This window comes from Protopterus annectens, chromosome 4.part1, assembly GCF_019279795.1.
Source record: "Protopterus annectens isolate FY-2018-M chromosome 4.part1, PAN1.0, whole genome shotgun sequence".
Classification (NCBI taxonomy): Eukaryota; Metazoa; Chordata; order Ceratodontiformes; family Protopteridae; genus Protopterus; species Protopterus annectens.
In genome coordinates, this window is record NC_056734.1 from 343286942 (window position 1) to 343306128 (window position 19187).

Genomic DNA, 19187 nt, shown 5'->3' on the forward strand with positions numbered 1-19187 from the left:
CCACCTGCTTTTTAGGAGGCATGGTATACAATACACCTTTTAAAAACATTTTCACATGACATTACATTGAAAGAGGGGATCCATGGGCAGATATGCTGAAATTAACATTGATGTAACAGTAAGACAGGCCAGAGGATAGTAAGTCATACAAAATTTAGAAAACACAGTTGTGTAAGACATACTTACCCATAACAATGGATGTTCAAATTTCTTCACTACTGCAGTAGCATATGGGTACACCCGCCCAGCTTGCCTAAGGTCTAAATCCCCTCACGCTCACTCACTCTGGTTGCTGATATACTTCCCTACAAAAAGGGAGCAGCCTATCAGCAACTGGAGTGAGGTAAATCTTCAGGATTTTACTGACCTAAGAAAGCAAGGTGGGTTCAGCCTGAGCCAACAACCAACAATTAATAATCACCATAAACACCATCCAAACAAAAACAATAAAAAACATAACAAAGGAGGTTGTGCCCCACCTCATCTACAAATTGGGATAGGTGGGTGCAGCTACTGCAGCAGTAAAGAAATTTGAACATCTACTGTTGCGGGTAAGGAGGACTTGCACTATTGTATAATGTTCTTTATTCTCACTGCCGCATTACCCTATGGGTGGATTCCCAAAGCTTACACTACCTGGGAAAAGGAAAGATAAGGGTTTAGAAAACCCTGGAGAATGGTCCTAGCAAAACCCATCTTAGACCTAGTGAAAGATTCCAGTCTAGAGCTTTGTGAAGGTATGAAGAGAGAACCACGTTGCTGTCGCTAGAATACTTGCACCCCATTCGATCAAAGGGGACAAGGCCCTGGTAGAATGCGCCTTAACCTTGCCAGGAACAGTTACATCATGGTGGTAACATCAAAAAACAATGGCAATGGACAACTACATGGGCATTTTCTGTTTAGACACAGGTTGACCCTTCTCAGTTCCAGCACAGGAAAACAACTATTTAGTCTTCCTAAAGGACTTTGCTCTGTCAAGGTACTACCTGAGCAGCCTGTGCACATCTGGGAAATTGATAATGGCTTGATTCAAGGTAAAAATCAGAAACAACTTTAGTCAGGAATGCAGGATTTGTGCATAATGCAACCCTATCCCTGTGGAAAACCATACAGAGTTCACCAACCATTAGAGCGTGCAGCTCAAATACTCACCTTACAAATGTCAGAGCAACAAGTAAAACAATTTTCAAAATAATAAACCACATATCCATCTGAAAGGCCAGTTCAAAAGGAGCCAGGGTCCATTTCTCATGAGCAACACTTCTGTCAGAAACTAACCACAAAGAAGAGAGACGGACAGACAAATCGAGATGGTTGCAAAATGTATCTTGATGGAAGCATACAATAAACCACCTTTAAGTAGCAAACACAAACATTTGGTAATCAGAGGTGCTACTTCCCTTTTCAGACCTCAGTGATTGGTAAGGCACCAACTAGAAAATCTCTTCCATTTCCAACACAAGACTTTCTAGTAGCAGCTTTTCTTGCCTCCTTTGGTACTTGGTGTACATCCTCATGAAGGTGCCTAAAAGGTAGGAAAATTGAATCATCCATGCCATCAGTTATAGTCAACTGACACAGAGGTGGATACAACTGCCATTGTACTGTGTGAATAGATCCAGTTTGTGAGGAGTTGGAAAGAGAGGGAAAGCATACAGGAACATTCCCAACCATGGGGATGACACAGCATCTGTTCTCCATGCTTGCCTGCAAGGATTGCTTGAACAGACTTTCTCTAGTTATTTGTTTTGTAAGGAAGCAAACAGATCTACTTCAGGTGCTCCCCACATCTGGATCAAGTCCTGGAACAGGCCTGTATTGAGTTTCCGCTTATGAGGGACTGTCCAGAATATGTGGAGTCTGTCTGCTACAATGCTTGGCTCTGACAGAATGTAGGAGGCTTAAAGACTCCAAGAATGCTGAACTGTCAACTTCAAAGCCGTCACTGCCAAGTGGCAAATAGGGTATGATACCCCAGGCCTGGCACCTATGTCTCTAATGGTCAAGAGGCAGCCTGTAAATATTGTCAGAGCTTACATATACTTTTTGAAATAACCACTAAGGTAAAAACTTGCAGGATACAGCTGGGATGCTTGTTTAGACTTATAAAGACCCCAGTGATCACTATCTAGTATGCAACTATGAACCTTGGACCCCCTTGTTTGTTTAGATACCACATCACTGTGGTGTTATCTGTATTTACCTGTAAAGGCTCCTAAACCCATAGAAGGTGCAGAGTTTTCAAAGCATGAATCATTGCTAGCATTTCCTTGATGTTTATGTGCTTTGGCTTGTCCAAAGAGTCTCACAGACCATGCACACCTTTACTCTCATGGAAACTGCACCACGAGCATAATATGAGGAGTCCCTCTGAACAAAATTAACTGAAGAAATGAGTCATGGAGAGAGAACCATTTGATCCCTCCACCAATGCAATTCTCACCTCACAACCACTGGCATGGGAATCTGAATGTCCAAGAGGCGTAACCACAAGGTCCAACAATTTTTTTTTTTAGGTACCAGTCCGATTTTTCTCGTGTAATATGATGAGTGGTATCACAAAGATCATGGATGCCACAAGGCCTAGAATCCAAAGAAATTCTCTAGCAGAGACCTGAAGCTGTTGAGAAAACTAAAGATCTACTGGTAAGCTATTACACCTTTTTGCTTTGGAAGGAAGACCATTTTTCCTGAGTAGATCTATCAGACACTCCAAAAAACAATTTTGTGAAAGGGTGTGAGATAAGACCTTTGTAGGTTCAAGTGAAATCCCAGATGTGACAGGAGGCTGGACACCTTTATGAGGGACTCCAAACAACTGTGAAAAGACCAGTGCTTCCAACTTATGTTGCAGCGCTGGTGGAAACAGTTCTGTCTGGTATAGGTTTGCTGGATGTGGTGGGATTATGCTGAAAGGGGAAGGAGACTCCAGCCACTGTCAAGTCAACCTTTCCTGAATCACCTTCAACACTCATCTGTTTGAAATCCTCTGATCCCATGCAAATGGGTTGTGGGTCAGACAGTGTGAGAGATGTAGGGAAAGTGGGGCAGGAGGTGTGGGTAAAATGATCAGGTTCCCAGCACAGTCACTCACTAGCTGGAGTTTGATTTTTTTTTTTTGAGAAAGTTACTTCTTTTATTTTGTTTAGAAGAGTTATCCTCCAGCCACTTTCTTTTGGAGGCCTGCTTATCAATTTATCTTAATCTTCCCACTGTTTAAGGATCTATCTAGCAGCAGGCACAAATACCAGAACCAGGCTAAGTGGCGAATTGAATTTCAGACTTCAAATCATCAAGAAAAGTCTGAGATTGCTCTAGACGCATTGTCAGCACAATCATAAGCACTTGTCAGAACAATTTAAGAAACCTGAGTCATGTTAGAAACAATCTGACTAAAATATTACCTGCTTTCCGGAGACCATAAAGCAGCAAATTCTGACAGACTATAAACACACATTAGCACAAGCTTCCACATACAACTCTGATAATTCAAAATACTAAAGGCTAACATTGTAGAAGCAAACGGTTTCTTACCTTGTTTGTCTAACTATATGCCCTCCTTATCAGAGGGTTCTGGGTTAGAGGAATCCAAAGATTTCTTGTTAGAGTTTCTTGGAACTACAGCCAGTGAGTCAGGAGTCTTGCAAGCAGCTAGTGTCTTCTAGAGCTAGTAAAATGGGAGGAATAAGTGCAGAATTGGGAACTTCATCCTCTAATAGATCAAAAAATCTACCCACTTCTGGGGAAGTCCCTGTTTGCCATCAAGCAAAAATATCCATGAGTATAGCTACAGTTTCAGCAAACAAAAACACTGCCCAAGATTAACTTCAAGTATACCATCTAAGTGTCAGAGTTCTGGGCAATGGATTCATGAAAAGAATCACCCTTATCTCCATCAAAATCTTCATCATCTGAAAACACATACTGACCTCTGGCCATATCTGCACTAGAACTGTGAAAAGACAAACACCCCCAGGACTGACTGACCGCAAAACACTCTTGGTCAACGAATAATTCATACCCCCCCCCCCAACTGCACAGATTTTCACAGAATGTTCAGATTTCTGCCTCATATTTTAGGTCGGTTTCTCATATAATTGTGGTTTTGTGGCAAATCATTGAGGGTTGAAGTCAGAAAATAATGACAGACATTTGAGTTTCAGACTTCATACCCTCCAGAAAAATTCATGCTAATGCAAAACGTGTTATTCTATCAAATTTCTAAATTTGTAACAGCAGTACTTAAAAAGTGTACCTAATTTTGGCCCTTTGCCCTCCATTATTTATGGCTTTATCTATATTTCTTGCTCAGAGGTATACCAAAGACATAACATCTGACACATACAGAAACAACCAGATCATTAGCCTTGCATTAAGTGTTTCCTTCTATTTTGTGGGAATATTTCTACTGGGACAGTGGTCAGCAGAGAGCCTACTTTCCCAGGCAAGAGGTCTCTTTCCCTAAACAACTCCTGCACCTTAAGTGTTTGGTTTCCCCATACCTGTAACAGGTACTGGAACAGCCCTGGAGGACTTGTCTAACCTCTGATCCACAGTGGCCATTACAGCTCTACCAAAGAAAAGGAATTCAGTAAGTGGTCTGTGGAACTACCTCTGGCCACATAACAGTCACTACCCATAGACTGAGGCAATAATTTTTACTTGTTTTTTCCTTTTATGTACAAATGGAGTGGAAGAAACAAGACTAGTATCTATGCTGTAGCCAGAGAAGAAACATGGTTGCTGGTACTGTACACTCAGTAACACTGGGGGAGTAAGCACAACAGCACATCTCTCATCCCCAAAGACCAAAATAAGAAATTACCCCAAACTAGTAAATATAAGTAGTATACTGAAAATTGTGTCAACAGACCTTAAACTTTTAGTCAGAAATATCATAGAACATTACCTCAGAAATGAGAAAACATAATCTATTTTATTAGGCTTGCCCTTTTACACGGATTATTCAATCCATTAATGTTTAAAGAAATTCCTTTTAAAGATGTCATTTGGCATTTTTAAAACTCAAGAATCACAAGGCCAATCTAGTCTTCCTGCAAGAAACCCATCTCTTGAAAAAAGATATTGATAAACTAGCCACTAATAAGTATACAGTATTGGTTAGTTCAGAGCACACTCAGAAAAAAAGAGGAGTGGCTATTTTATGGAATAAAAGTATGCCCATTCCTAAAACCATTACGTCTTATCAGGATGACAAAGGAATGTTTTGTATGGTTACAATACAAATTAATGGGAAGACTTATACTTTAATTAATGTATATTGGATACCTGGAATTGGTATTAATACAGTGAAACATCATATTGATAAGATCATATCATTCTCTATAGGGATATTATTTTAGCTGGTGATTTTAATTGTATACTACATGAAAGTGATACTACCACTATAAGGAAAAGAAGAATTACATCTAATGCAAAACATTTAAATGATTTTGCTAATTCTTATCATTTGAATGATATTAATAATCAGATAGATTCAAAATCATTACCATACACCTTTTTTCTAACAGATACAAAACTTATTCAAAAATAGATAGGGTATTTATTTCTAACCAGATGGTAACAGATTTAATTAATTCCAAAATCATTTCATGTCCTATATCTGATCATAACTCAATTGTTTTTGAATTCATGATAAAAATACTCATAATGTTCAGATCAAAAGGATACCAGCATACTTAACTCAGCTAAAAGACTATAAAGAATATATACTTTCAGAAGTACAACATTTTCTAGACATAAATAATACTCCTGAAGTCTCCATTGTCTATGTTTGGGATGCCTTAAAATCATATCTATATGGACAAAGTATCAGATGGTATAATAATAAAAGGAAATCTTGGGATAAGGAATTGTTAGATATTCAAAGTAAATTAGACTCTTATAAACATAATAATAAAGAAAATATTATGGACAAGAAAGTTATTGAAGAAATAAACAAACTAAATGAGAAATACAAAGAAATTTTAAAGTTAAAATAACTTTAGAGAAATATAAGTTTTTGTCTTATTCAATAAGCCCCAAATACTTACATAGACTTAAAAATAAAACAAAAAGATTGAATAAACAAAACCATATCAAAGAAATCTTTTCTCTAAGGAAAAAGAAGAATGTTTCTAGTATACCAGAAATACTGGATGAATTTAGAAATCACTTTCACAAGATTAACCATAACAACATTAACATGGAACCTAAAGATAAAATAAAGGAGTTTATAACCACAAACATGAATAAAAAGCTTAATAAACAACAGATTAAACTATTGGACAAGAGTATTTCATATACAGAAGTTATTACACAAATAAATAAGCTTAAATCAAACAAAGCACCGGGTAATGATGGTATTATACCAGAGATATATAAAATCCTTTCTAAAACTACATATTCATTAATACATAAGGTTTTTATTTTGGCCCAAACTGAGTTAATAACTCCCCCATCTTGGCAATATACATTTATTTCACCAATTTTAAAACCTAATAAAGATCCAACTAGATGTTCTTCATATCGACCCATCTCATTACTTAATGTTGATTATAAAATGTTTATGAGTATTTTTGCTGATAGATTGAAGACAATTATCCCCGGCATTATAGATATAGATCAGACGGGCTTCATTGTAAATAGAAATACTTTTGATAATATAAGAAGAACTTTAACATTAATTGATTTTGCAAATAGGAAAAAGAAAGATTTAACACTTATTAGTCTTGATATAGGTTCAGCATTTGATTCAGTAAGTTGGGACTATCTGTTTACCTTACTGAAATGCACAAACTTCTCTGATGCATTTGTAAATTTAACTGAGCATTTATACAAAGGAACGCTGGCTTATATTAAGGTAGGAACATATGTTTCACAAAAAATACCCATTCTTAAAGGTACAAAGCAAGGATGTCCACTTTCTCCACTATTATTCACTTTAGTAATGGAGCCTTGGGCTAATTTGATTAGAAAAAGTACTGACATAGAGGGTTTTGAAATAGACAAAAATACAACATCAAAAATTCAACTTTTTGCAGATGATGTTCTAATTACATCAGCATTTGATAAAATGATGAATTTTAAAAGTATTTCTGGTTTAATATTCAATGAAGAAAAAACTAAAATACTACCTATATATACACGAAAAAATATTCTCATTAGTGATTTTACTAAATATGTACCCAATTCAGGTCAGATAACTTATTTAGGTATAATACTATCTAAAGATATTAAATCTATTATATATAATAACTATAATACCTGTTTTCTTAATATACAAAATCTTTTTAATACCTGGAATAATATGTTTTTACTATGGAGGAGAGACTTACAATTATTAAAATGATAATATTCCCCAAGATTTTATACTTAATACAATCAATAATACTTTCACCTACAAAATAATTATCAAGAAACTGAATACACTAATGTTAAATTTCTTATGGGCACCTAATAGACCTAGGATTGCATTAAAGAAACATACTAATAGCTGGCCTCAAGGGGGTATTTCTTTTCCAGACTTTAATTTATATATTATCTCTTCTATTATAAAAGTTATTACTTTATTAATAGATCAGTCATATATCGCAAAATGGAAAGATTATTGGGAGCTAATTAGTATGCACTTCATGAAAATCTCCTTAACACATAAAAATATGATTGTAAATAACTCCATGTTGTGGTTGCTAAAGGAATTTTGTACTTCACCTATTACACCTAAACATATGGTTTGTTACCCATTAAATATTATTATTAGTTATCGTAACTTTATATTCATGCACCCTAAGTATAGGGAATGGAATTTTATTGTATTCCTATAATGTATACTCAGGGTATGCTTATGTCATCTACTTCTGAAGGAGCTCATTTAGCTATAGATAATGATCTAAAGTACTGGTATCAGCTGATATCTGATAATAAAGTTAAAAATCTAGATTTCTTAAAACAAGAATTTGATCTAAGAGAAACTTGCTGGTTAGAGGTTCAGATCTTTAGACAACATCTCATTGATAGAATAGATCTAATGTCTATAACAGTTAAAGAATCTATTCCAAAACTGATTGATTACTTGATATTAAATTTACAGCATAAAGTTTCTGATAAAGGTAAACTTTCATATATACATAAAATTATCAGACAAGAAACTTTTTACAGTGTAGATTCATACTGGAATTATTTCACCTCTATTAATGGGGACCCACCAACTCAACAAGATAAACAATATATATTGGAATCTGCTTATAGAACTACATCTTCCATTGTCTGGAGACTTTATACATGGAAATTTTTACATAGATCTTTTATACACCTTTGATGATGAATAAAATAAATAATAAAGATAATCTATGTAAGAGATGTAATGTAGAAATTAATGCTGACTGGGCTCATATGTTTTATGACTGTATGAAGTTGAAAGAATACTGGAAGTCAATTAATGAATTTTTGCAGGCTCTTTTTACAGATAATTTCATTATTTCTAAGTCTCTTATATTATTCAACACACCTGTACCTCAATGTGTTAAAAAGATTAAGCTTCCCTTGTTATGGTCTATCCTAGCAGTGGCCAGGAAAATAATAACTAGAAATTGGATTTCAGATACACCTCCTTCGTTCAATGAATTTAAAAATGTTATGAATATAATGTGCCATATGGAAATAAGCATAATTAGAATGAGAACAACTAGAAAAACATCATATTATATTGTATGGGATAATTTACAAAATTTGTTAAAAAAATTCTAATTTCAATAGCACGGTATTTTAGTTTAATTAATTGATCTGATTGTAGTGGATGTCGTTGTAAATACTTTAGATGTTTTGTTGAATATTATAATAATACCTATTTTTAATTACTTGTATAAAATTGTTATGATATTTCTCTTATATGTTAAAACAATAAACCTGTTTTGAAAAAAAAAGAAATGAGAAAACATTCCAATAGCATTAAAAATAGCAACAGTGAGGAAACACATTCTGAATATCTGAGAGCACAGCCCAAATACTTAACATGTTCCAAAACGTCACAGTTTTCTACAAAAAGTTGTGAAATAAGTCAAATAAACAGTGCATAAGCATATGCATGTAAGAAACTTCCCTGACAAAAAGCTGGCATTCTTAAGGTGGAATAACACAAATACCTTTTTTTTGGTAAATATGTTAAGGTTCATCAGAAACAAATACCACAAATATTCAGCAAAAATATTTATGAGAGGAAGGCGTTCCCAAATGGGGTCTTAACTGTTAGGCAAAAGCTTTAGACCAATTGCTACTCAAAGGTGTAAATCCCTATCTCATCAGGTGGGTGGCCGACTGGCTCACGGATAAGACTCACAAGGTCAAAACAGGTGCCTCCATCTCTGACAGCAGACCTATCACTGGTGGTGTTCTCCAGGGATCTGCCCTGGGACCCCTACCGTTTAGCATTTACTTCTCAGAGGTACAGACAAAGACAAAAGGCTTGTAGTTGACCAAGTTTGCAGACAACTGTAAGTTGGGTGCTGTCACTGACTCCCCAAATGATGTTAACATACTACAAGAGGGTCTCACAGCAACAAATGACATGTGCCAAAGTTATGGCCTTCAGTTAAATGAAAAAAAGTGTATTATCATACCATATGGCAAAAACACAGCCCCTACTGATTACCACATCAACGGCAACCCCCTAAACACACAACCTGTGGTGAGAGACCTGGATACACAGGTTGACAATTTCATAACTGACCATCATGTAGCGGCAGTGGTCAAAAAAGTCTTTTACTTGGTTCATCTTATAAGTAAAGGTATTGCATCCAGAAAAAAGGAGGTTATTACCTCTCTGTACTCTTCTCTCATTAGAACAATAACTGAGTACAAAGCCCGTTTGGTATGTACCTCTCCAAACACTTGTACCAGCTGGAATGGTCACAGAAATACCTCAAAAAGAGAATCTATGGCCTCCAACACCTGTCCTATGTGGACAGGCTCAAATCACTATCACTTTACTCGTCATCGTACAGATTGCTTAGAGGTGATGAGTCTCACCTACAAGGCATTCTCGGACCCTCCCCTACTAGAGATGGTCCATATCCATAAGTCTAACTCCTCGCACACTACCTGCTTAAAACGCCTAAATTTAATATGTGACATTAACAAAACCTGCTGGAGAGACAGGTTTGTCTCCCAGAGGCTGCCCCGTGTCTGGAATAGACTTCCCATACATGTAAAACACAGTACATCACAGACCCTCTTCAAGCATAACCTTGAGAAGTAGATGGAAACCACAAATTTGCCCCAGGGGTTCTACCTGTGTCCCTCATTGACAGGGGTGACAGGTGCTGACTGAGGTTTCATTTTAGGGGATAAACTCTTGGCTAGGCTTGTAAGGGCCCCAGGACCATTAGCCTAGTAACCTCATATAATCCTATGGAGCCAGAGAGATGTTTCTCCTCAAAGTGACAGTAAAATTCCGAAGATTTACTTTACTCTGGTTGGAGATATACTGCCTTCCAAAACACAGTTAATGAGTGAGAGAGTGGGGAGTTACAGCCTTGGCAAGATGGCTGGGTATTTTGACCTTGGCAAGACACCACCCATAAGCTACTGCAGCAGTGAGAATGATCATCATGCAAGTAAACCCTAGCCTTAAAAGGGTCCGTCTTGTCTTGGCACCAACTAGGAAATCTTTTCCTCTTACTAAAATGGGATTTTCTAGTAGCAGGTTTTCTTGCATCCTTTAATAGCTGCTGCATGTCTGCAGAAAATAGGTGCCTAAAAGGCATTAAAATTCTGTCATCCAGTTAGTTGCAGCTGTTTGGGGTTGGGATGTATCAAATATTCCTTGTTCATTGTGAGTAAGCCCAGTCTGTGAGGAAGTGTGGGTAATTTCCCTTGGCCATTTCCAAACAAAGGGAGAACCACTGCTGCCTGCCCCAAAAGGGAGTCACTACAGTGATCTTTGAAGATTACTTCTGAGGCTTCAGAATCATCCTGAAGAGTAGTGTAAAGAGTAAAAAATAAAGCACAGGGAAAAATTCTTGCCCAAGGAAAAGAAAAAGAATTTGTTTTCCACACCTTCTTGCATACAGTCCTGGAACAGTATTTTGTCAACTGATTGTTGAGGCTGGAGGCAAAACGATCTGAGCTACTTCCCAAAGTTAGATCAATTTCTGAGAGAGCCCTTATTCAACTCTCATTCTTGATGGACTGTCTTGGTCCTGCTCAGCTTGTCTGCCACAAAAGTTTGCTCTGATTGCATGCAAGAAGCCAGTACAGTGAAAACGATGAAAAGCTGTATTCACAGGCTACCATAGCAAATTTGCACAGAAAGGAGGATCTGATCCATATCCCCCCCCCCCCCCACCCGTTTATGTATCACATCACTGTAGTGTTGTCTGTAAACACTTGTAATAGTCCAGAGGACAGCAGATGACTGATCATAGACAGTTGAGGGTGTTGAAACATTTATAAGTCAGTATCTCTTTTACGGTTGTGCATTTAGGTATGTGTTTTCCGTTCCAAAGACCCTGCACTTTATCTCTACAGACACTGCTCCCCCAGCTAAGTCAGAAGCATTTGCTGTAACAGAATGTGATTGAGCTGGAAGGAAAATGTGGAACCTGAGTTCTGATAAAATTGATCTCACCACCAAACCAAAAAGCTCCCTTTTTACAAACCCTAAAAACTGGAATCTGGAATGTCAGGGGAATGATGGTGTTGGGAACACACAGATTTTAGGTACCACTGAATTTTTCTCATGTGAAGTCTTCCTAGAGATAACAGATCTATATACAAATCCATGTTTTCTTGCAGAAGAAAAGCTATCTGAATACCAGAGACACCTCAAGAAAAAATCCCATTAGAAAGATTTTTGTATATTATCCAGAATCCCTAGTCTGTATAGAAGATCTCTCACTCTTTGAAAAAGACTCTGCAAACATAAGAAAGTCATTTTAAAGAAAAAATGTGAATATTTTGCAGTCTGCAGTGGGCCATCACTGGAACTAAACACTTTGTAAACACCCATGGACAGACCCATGGGTAATGCAAAGAACTGATAACATGATCCTGGCACAAAAAAACTTGAGAAGCTTAAAATCTGGAGCTACAGGAACTGGATAAGCAACTTTTAAATCTAAGGTCACCAAAAAATTCAAATAGAGATTGAAATATAACACATGAAGAGATAACATTTTGAACTTGGACACCATCACAAATTAGTTTAGAAAGAAAATATCAAGAACTATTCCATATTGCTTGCTGTGTTTGCTTATTTTCGTTGTAGAGGTAGCACCAAAGCCCTTAGGAAAGCTGAAAAAAAAATCTGAGAAATTCCCTGATTCAGCTTACACTTTAAGGGCCTCTGTAGCAGATGGCCCAAAAACTAATGCTGCCCTAGGGAAAATTCAAATTATCAGCTTTAACATTTCCTCAGGAAGATTTTCAGTAGTCAACCAACCAAACCTCCTCATTACAGTCCCAGAGGAAGCAGCAGCCTTGGAAGTGGCACCAGCAGAATCATAACCATATTTTAAACAGTGGGTATTCGCTTAACACACAAAAAGTCAGGTTACACAAACATGTTTTTTCATAACAGAGGAAAACAGATGCCTTAAAATTCCTAAAGATGGCCTTCTATATCACTGTTGCAATACTATTGAATGAAGGGATGTCCCATCCTGGACAGCCCATCTCTTGGCCAGTACGGTAAAGCTTGAAAAGGATTTTGTTTCCTCTGTATGTCACACTTACGATCCTCATACATAATGTCAGGCATAAAAGGGATGTACAGACGCAACTACCCAGAACTTTTTTTTGCCGACAGTTCAGATTAACATTTTTCTTGAGATTCTTTCTTTTCGGATGCTTACTCTTCAAACTATGTTTCCTCTTTTATTATTCCAGACTTTTCTGGTGTCTTTGGATCTCAAAGATGCTTACCTTTGTACCCCTATCCTGTCTTTCTACAGGAAGTTTTTACGTTTCTTTGCATCTTATTCTCATTTTCAGATATCTGCTTTGTCATATGGCTTCTCTACTGCCCCAAAGGTATTCACAAAATGCCTAGCTCCAGTGATTGCCTTCTGCAGGCTGCAAGGCATTCAGATTTTTCCTTATCTAGATGACCTTTTGCTTCAGACGCCTTCTCCCAGTTAATTGTTTTAGGATCTGCAGTTCACCATCTCTCTTCTTCAAAGTCTGGGGACTACTATCAACTTCCAAAGGTCCATCTTGACTCCCTCTCAGGATCATGTGTATCTGGGTTGCAGGATTCAGATGGTGCCAATGCTGGCCTCTCTCTCACCTCCAAAGGTATTGTTGTTGACAGCCTTCTTTCACTCTCTTCTTCCCCTGACTTCCACGCTTGCCAGGGAGTTTCTTTGGGCCTTGAGATTCATAGCCTCTTCTGTTACGATGCTTTCGCTTGCCAGACTGCATATGCTGAAGGTGCAATGGTACCTCAAGTTAGTTTGGCTGCAGCATCGTCACCCTCTGTCTTTTAGTGTACCTCTCCTTCACTGTCTCAAGAAGGAATTAGAGTAGTGGATTTGACAGTTTGCTCTCAAGCCAAGGCGGCCACAACAGCTGTTCACTGATGCCTCAGACATGGGGTGGGGTCATCTCTTGGTCACCTGAAAGTTCAGGGTCTCTGGCCTCCCCATTAGAAATCAGACCCTATCAACATCAAAGAGGTGAGGGCCCTGATTCTGGCCCTTCATGCTTTTCACCCCATGTTCTTTCCAGGCGCCTTGAAGGTGTACACAGACAACACTACAGTGATGTGGTATGTCAACAAGCAGGGGAGCATGAAGTCTTACCTCCTCTGCAGGATGGTACTTCAGGCTTGGGAGGTTGCTGTCCATTACTAGTTAACTCTTCAGCAGTATACATTCCTTCAGAGCACAATTCTGTGGCAGACTCAATAAGCAGGTCCAAAACACAGGCTCACGAATGGATGCTTCACAGAGAAGTGTTTCTGGACATTGTCCATCGGTGGGGTATTCCTCAGGTAGATCTTTTCTTTTTGCCTCCCCTCTAAACAGGCAGCTCTCTCTCTTCTGTTCCAGAATGCCATGCCATGCTATCTGGCCTGGAAAAGACACCCTTATCCTTTCCACGGAAGTGAAGGTTTCTTTATGCTTTCCCTCCTCTTTCTCTACTTCCAAGAGTCCTGCAAAGATTCAGCTGGATTCCCCAAAAATCTTGTCAGTGACTCCCTTTTGGCAGCGACAGCACTGGTTCCCCCCTCGTAATGCATCTGGCCAGGGGCCAGTTACCTTACCGGTTGGATCTCCACACACAGGACAAGAGGTCTATCATCCATCCCCACTTGTCCACTCTGCAACTGACATTGTAGGTGACAGGGTTTGATCCCCTTCTGGCATCTCTTTTCTGAGGATGTGCTCAGGGTTTTACAGGAGGCAAGGAACTCCTCAACCAGAAACCACACTTTTCTCAGAACCAGAATTAGAAATCTGAGGAGAAAAAACATAAGTCATCCCTTCATAATCACTTTGTGGTTTAAATTCTTGAACATCTTCAGAGAACGAAGAGCCCCTTTTCTCTTGCCAGAAACAGCTGAACTGGATTGGTCAGCAGCCTGAACAAAACCCTGAGCTAAACCCAACAAAACACTCCTGTCCAAAGTAAATGAGACAGGCGACGATACATGTCTAAGTTTTTGCTTCTTTTTGACAAAAATTTTGGAAAGAAGCAAATCCACGTTAGCCATGCAAAATCTTGCTAAAGACAAACATTCCAGACTGCCTAAGCAGAGAGGTTATTCCCTACTCCTTCTCCAAGAAGGAACAAGAGTGGTTTTCACTTACCCACCAAGGGTGCTCCAGCAGCCACAAAGGACATGTCTAACCCCTAGTCCCAGAGGGAGTCAAGGAAGAAGACGAATGGTCTGAGGAACCAGGAGGAGCCCAAAGCAGAGTCACCCATCTGCAGTTGAGGCACTTTAGCAGTCTACTGTGGTGGTAAATGCTGTTTATTAATTTTCTTCATTTCTTACAGAAAAAAGAAACAAGGAACCCCGTAAGCTGTTCCATGGTTAAGCCAGATGTCCGATTCCCAGAGAAGCCTGGCAGCAGTACTTGGTAAAACAGTTAAAAGGGGGGAAAAGGTCAGGATTTGCATAGCCACTGTGTTTTGCTCTGACAGAATGAATGAGACCTGGAAAGAGTCAAAGAATGCTGTTGATTCAACTCCCAGGCCATAACTGCCAACCAGTAAAGAGGTATGACCTTGTATCTCATTTTTATCCAGGTACCATCATGGTAGTTTGTATGAACCATTACAAGAAGACCTGAAGTCCATAAGTGGTGAAGAATTTTTAAAGCATGAATCACTGTCAACATCTTTTACATTTGTGTTTTTGGGGGTGTCCTGAGGACCTCAGAAACCTTGCACTTTAACTCCCTCCCCACACAAAATCTGAAGAGTCCATCCAGACAGAAAGGACTGGACTAGGATCATACCCCTCAACCTCTCAGCACAAGAAACCTGGACAAATACAGAAATAATGGGGGGGCAAAGACCAAAAAAATAGGGAAATATTTTAAATATTGTTCCTATAAACTTAAAAAGTTGTTAGAATAACAGGTTTTGCACTATTACATATTTTCTGAAGGATATGAAGTTTGAAACTTAAATGTCTGCCATTATTATTTAGTGACATCAATCCTCAGTAATTAGTCAGAAAACCACACATTTTATGAGAAAAAGACCAAAATATGAGACAAAAATCTGGAAATTCTGAGAAAAAACATGGATAGTTGAGAGGTATGAGTGGAGTCTGTAGAGAGAAAGGGAGTCCTGAATTTAGAGACAGCTGATCCCCCCACCACTGCAGTTTCCGTTTCACAAATTACAGTGCAGGTACCTGGAAATCCAAGGGGTGAAGGTACTGTGTCCAAAATTTCTTCAAGCTCTACTGAATTTATCTCATGATTTTTCTCATGGCTAATGGTATCATGAGAATGACTGATACCAAGAGGCCTAGAATTCTAAGGAAATCTCTTGCTGAGGCCACAACTACAAGAGAGAAATCCACTAAAATGTCCTGATAAGTCACAGCGTTGCCTTCTGGAAAGAAAGCCACCCTTTTATTGTATCTGTCAAACACTCCAGGAAAACAATTTGTTGAGAGGGTGTGAGGAAGGACATTCGAAGGTTCAGTTTGAAGCCCAGGTAAGAAAGGACTCCAAGCATCTGAACACAGAATATGCACACCATCGAAATAAGCAAAAATGCGGATGACTACAGTGGATTGCCCAATGGGTAATACAGAAAACTGAATGCAAGCCAGACACAGGAAATCTCAAATTTCCTGAAACTGTGAGCATTTATCTAGTCACCATGAAACAGTGATCCCGAAGCAACACAAGGACCAACTGTAACAAGAGCATTTTCAATTTCAGAACTTTTAAAATGTGTTTAGAAAGGATAAATCAAGAACAGATCTCCAGGAGTGCTCCTTTTTTGTTACCAAAAAGATTCTGGAGTAAAATCATCTGCCTCTGTGTATCTCAGGCACTTGTTCTATGAGCCTTGTTTCTACAATGTGATGGAGCACTGGAAGAAACCACTCTGACGGCTATAGTGGGTGGGGAGGATTTTCTATCCACTGTCAAGTGTATCCTCTGGGAATTATTCAGAGAACCCATTTGTCTGACACTACTTGAGGCCAGGCTGCAGGGCTGAGACACAGCCTGTGAGAAGGAGGAAGAGAAAGAAGGGCAGGAGGAGGGGTAGGGGTACTCTGTGACACTGCATAGTCATTTCCTCACAGGTGACTGACTCTTGGAAAGGAACCCCTCCTTGCTTGGTTTTGAAGAATTATTCACCTGCCATTTCCTTTCAGATCCCTGACTTTTGTCTGGTTGGGATTTTTGTTTGTTCTGCCCCTTGAAGGAAGATGTCTTCTTCGATGAGAACTTGGGTACATGAAACATCCTCAACACCCCATACATTAATTTGCTTCCATCATCCTATTATTTGAGAATCTGTGTAAGAGGACTCAAACACCAATTCAGAACTTAAAGGTGCATTCAAAATTTCAGATTTTAAATCAGAGAAGTTCTGATTATGCAGCCAAGTATACCACCTTAATACAACAGAAGCAGCAGAATTTTTCGAGACCGTATCTACACAATCAAGCACACCTCTCAAAGCATGTTCTGAGTCACATTAGAAACAATTTCATTCATACAAGAGTTTTGCTTGCAGTAAAATCATCTAAACTGTTTGTACACTAAAATAAATTTATACATATAGCCTTAACTATTTAACATTCTAAAGGCTAGACTACTAGAAAGAAACATCCTTTCAACTTGAAAATCTAAATTTCCCTCTTTAACAGGGGGTATTGAATTCGATGAAGCCAACAACTTTTTATTTCAGTAGGCAGCTGGGTCAATCAAATGAGAAGAGAGCCCAATCATATCCAAGAAGAGCCTGTATTTTCTTGGAGCCTTTTTAGAAACTGCTGGAATAGATACTGGTGTACTGCATGCAGCTCTACAAACATCTTCCAAGTCTAATAAGAGAAGCGGAGATGGCCACAGTTGGCATCTTGTCTTCTCTGAGGTCATATGCCTTGCCTAGCTCTGGGGTTGTTCCCAAATGCTCCCAAGCAAAAATATCATTGAATCTAGCAATCACATGAGGGGAAACTGAACACTTGTTTGGACTTAAGCTCAGGTGCACCTTCCGAAGAATCAGTGACTGAACTCAGTGTCAACTAGGATACCACTATTCTCTTCATCAGATTCCTCATAACTCTCTGAAAACAGAAAGGTCTCTAGCCAAACATGCATTAGAGCTGTGAATGAGAACACAACCACCACAATTAGCTGTCTGCAGAACACTCATCCAAGAAGAGCACATCAGCCATACAAACAGCTATAATCTGATTAGCAGCAGCATGAAACAGCTTCTGTTTCTTATTCTTGTGAACTTCACTACTAGATAAAATATCTGTGGACAGATTATTATGTCTGGCAAGGTGTCTCTTACCGCAGATTACTCCTGTACCTAAAAGGTTTGGTTCTTCCATACCAGTACCAGGTACTGGAGCATGCACAGGAGGATGTGCCTAAACCATGTTCTACAGTGGCCAACAAAGCTACACTAGAATGAGATGGGGTAAAATGGTTTTCAGGCCAACCAGTGGCATACTTTTATTTTTTATTTTTAGGAGCAACTGGATTTGATGGGAGGGGGTCCCAGAGTTAGTATCCATCAATTCAGGGGTAGAGAACATCAGCTAGAATAATAAATAGCCAGTACTGGATAATCTATCATACTAGGCACTTAACATTTCTAATAGTAAGCATGTTCCCACACAACTAAACTGCCAAACTGTGCTATTATCACAAAAAACAATCAGTTTGAAATGTGTTCAGAATTCCTTTACAACTGACATAAGTTAAAGAATTTCCAGTACAAAAATCTAAACATCAAAGTATCCAATGTGTCAAACCAGTGTTAAAAATTAGATTCAAACACTTAAACCACGTTAAACTGTCATAAAATGTTTAACAGCAATTTAAACTGTATTTTCTTGTCAGAGAGAGCAAAACCTCTACAGCACATTCAAATAACTCCATTGGTGGCAAAATCTTTATTAGGTGTTAAAAACACAAACAACAAATCCATACAAACAGTAAATAATGTATACATGATGAAAAAATCCAAGTTCTGCAAAGTGTTTCTGTCAAAAGACAAACATAAAGTAGAGTAACAGTAAAGACAGGTACAATTAACTTGCAGATCTGACTACATGAGACAGCTCATAGGCCCAACAGCAGGCATACATGCTCTATTTCAGAGAGAAATACTTTTCTTCAGAAACAATAAAAACAAGCATTTGTCAAAGACAGAAAGCCAAACAAACAATGCTATATGCACAAATTCCAGCAGGAACTGCTGTAAAAAACAACAGAAATAAAATATTAAAATAAACATTTTTTAAAATAAACATTTTTAAACAAACATAAAACTAGAATGGGAGAAAGAAGGACCCCAAATGGGACTTATCTGACCAGTGGAATTATCAGAGGACTTTGTTCTTCAGATGGCAGAAAAAGACTGAACACTCACCTTCCTGTCCTAACTGTAAACTTCCATCTCACGCAAGGCATGCTTAGGCAATAGTCTGTCACAGGAAGAGAAGTATGGGAGCCTGAGCTTTTGAA

At 38.4% G+C, this 19187-nt stretch overlaps 1 protein-coding gene across 1 annotated transcript in view; it reads right to left on the reverse strand.

The window, feature by feature from the left end:
* Positions 1 to 19187, reverse strand: part of PXYLP1 (2-phosphoxylose phosphatase 1) — a 910146-nt gene that overhangs the window by 567547 nt on the left and 323412 nt on the right. The gene's annotated exons all lie outside the window — the stretch shown is intronic.